This window comes from Sorex araneus, chromosome 1, assembly GCF_027595985.1.
Source record: "Sorex araneus isolate mSorAra2 chromosome 1, mSorAra2.pri, whole genome shotgun sequence".
Classification (NCBI taxonomy): Eukaryota; Metazoa; Chordata; class Mammalia; order Eulipotyphla; family Soricidae; genus Sorex; species Sorex araneus.
This window is the reverse complement of record NC_073302.1, coordinates 255,191,821-255,194,410: the sequence shown is the minus strand read 5'-3', so window position 1 is coordinate 255,194,410 and position 2,590 is coordinate 255,191,821. Positions and strand designations below refer to the sequence as shown.

Sequence of the window (2,590 nt, the reverse complement as noted above, 5' to 3'; positions counted from 1 at the left end):
GTTGTTCACAACAACTGTACTATGAGCAACTTTGTAATCCAAGATTTTAGGGAAAGTTAGAAAGAAATACTTTTCATTTGTACTATTGAACTAAAATTTCTTACAAATGAATACATATATAGACACACTAATGTGCACACAAGCTCGTACTTAATTCTATGAAATAAAAAAACACGCATAATGTTTGTACATATCACTGTATCACTGTGTTGCTGTCATCCTTTTGTTCATCAATTTGCTCAAGCCAGTAACGTCTCCATTCATCCTAGCCCTGAGATGTTAGCAGCCTCTCTTTATTCATCCTTCCCAATGGTGTTACATTGGAGGCTCTTTCAGGGTCAGTGGAATGAGGCCCATCATTGTTACTGTTTTGGCATATTGAATACACTATTTGGAGCTTGCCAGGCTCTGCTATGCAGGCAGGATACTCTCGGTAGCTTGCCACGTTCTCTAAGGGGGAGAACTAGACAATAAGAGAGTGTGGCCTCATACTTCTGGGAGCTTTGTTTTATAGACTTTGGATGTTGGCCACTGATTGGATTACACGGTGCTGGGGGCATTTTTTGGGTGTGACTGCCTAGCTACTGGAAAAAGGGGGATCTGGGTGAAGGAGGCCCAGTCCTGATCCAGGCAGGCTTGGAGGTATCAGCCCTGAGTTCCGCACACCTGGGCTCCTCTGCTGGTTCCTTCATAAGTGAGGCTCGTTCGAGCACGTGAAGAGTAGCCTTGAGCATGGCTGTGGCTGGGTTCTGGAGGTCTTTGGCTTCCACATATAGACTTATATAATTTTATGTGTACGTGCATATATACAAATATTTTGTGGTCTTTCTGGAATCAACTATGTTGTATGTGCATTTGTTTGTCTTATTGTATTCATTTTTATTTTAGGAAAGACCTTACAAATAAACATTATTCAAAGCAGTAAAGCATTTAAAATTACATTAAAGTAGAATCAGGTATTTTTGCAGTTATAATAGAGCAAGGAAGCAGCATGAAGTGAACAAAGGGCTTCACAGCAGGAAATTTATGCTAGTGAAGAAGCAATTCACACCTGTTAACTACTGTGAATAGAATGAGACACAACACCAAGCTTCCATGTAAATACAATGCTAGTTGTTTTGGTTTTTCCTTTCTCTTTAAAAAAAATTTGGCAATTTAAACATTTTTTCATAGATAATTCATGAATTAAATACTCACTCCACAGAACAATGTGAAAAAATACTAGAAAAGGAAAATATGACAGGAAGAATTACAAAGACATAAAATAGTGAGCAAAATATACAATTGTATCCCAAAAGTAATTAAAGGTAAAATGAAAAAATAATGAACAGATTAAGTTAGGAAAAGTTATATGACTATAAGTAGTCTCTACTAGTTATAGACCATTATAAGAAAAGAGATATTCACTTGCTTTATTGCAATGGAAATTGGTAATACTGAGTTAATGGCTAGAAAAGACATACTCAGTCCTCAGAAATTACAGAATAATGTAGCTAAAAATAAGATTCTTCATGAATATTTAACAAGTGAAAAAAAAGTCTAGAACTCAATGAGGAAAATGTGTATCCTAATGACATTTTATCTGTAATGCCTCTTACCAGTGAATGCCTGATACAATTGCAGAAAGGAAACACAAGACTTTAAATTAGGGTTTATTATCTATCGAATGTGCCTCTTTTTTACTTTCACTTTGCTATTTATTTTTATTTTTTTGATGTGGAGCTCAATCTAGATCTTTGATTGTACACTTAAAACTAAAAGTAGATTTTGATTATAAAGGCCAAAAAGTTAAAAAAAGAACAAGGTACTATGGAAATATAAAAGATAAAAACTGACATTTTAGGGGGAAAAATCCAATATATATTGGAATGTATACTGAAGAACACTTTTTAAAAACTAGTTCATTTAGAATCCTTAGTTGAAATAATTGACAACATCAAACAGGAAATTATTACAGAGAAGGATCTACAAATAGAGGATTGGAGAGCAACTTAGACAAGTCTGGCTTCAAGGCTATTAAAGGAGGCAATTTATGAAGAGACAAGACGGCAGATAGAGATCCTTTTCCGGTTCTTAAGCATGATGATTGGGTGTTCACATGATTGTGTGAGATGTGCCTCCCTTAAGACGTGTTATGCATTATGCACTTGGCACATTACCCATCTGATGTGAAAAAAAAAAATGGCAAATAGAAAAAGAGCATTGCAGGCAACAAGTAGATAGTGCAGAAGATGACTGATTGATGTCCTGGATAACCTTCTTGTCTGAATGATCAAAAGGAACAGTCTATATTTTTAAAAAAAGAATCAGGGCAAGTTGCAGACTGAGGCACCATGTTGTCAATGAATTGCCTTGTAGGCTAGTTCTTTGAAGCATAAAGGTACAGCTTACCTGCTGTCTTTATTGTATAGGCCTTTTGGGAAAGAACAATGAAACAGAATCATTATTTATATTCTCAGCAGTGCAAACTCAAAAGGGTTTGAGGTTTTAACTTTGAGTCCAGCTCTTAATTTCGTTTGTGTTGGTCTTAGCACATTGGTAGGGAAATGGTGAAATAAAGTAAGAAAATAATTGATTGTCTACATCTTAA

At 35.4% G+C, this 2,590-nt stretch overlaps 1 pseudogene; it reads left to right on the top strand.

Annotated features, from left to right (window-relative positions):
- The first annotated feature begins 2,058 nt into the window (after nt 1–2,058).
- On the top strand, nt 2,059–2,169 carry LOC129401028 (small nucleolar RNA U13; annotated as a pseudogene).
- Nucleotides 2,170–2,590: the final 421 nt, after the last annotated feature.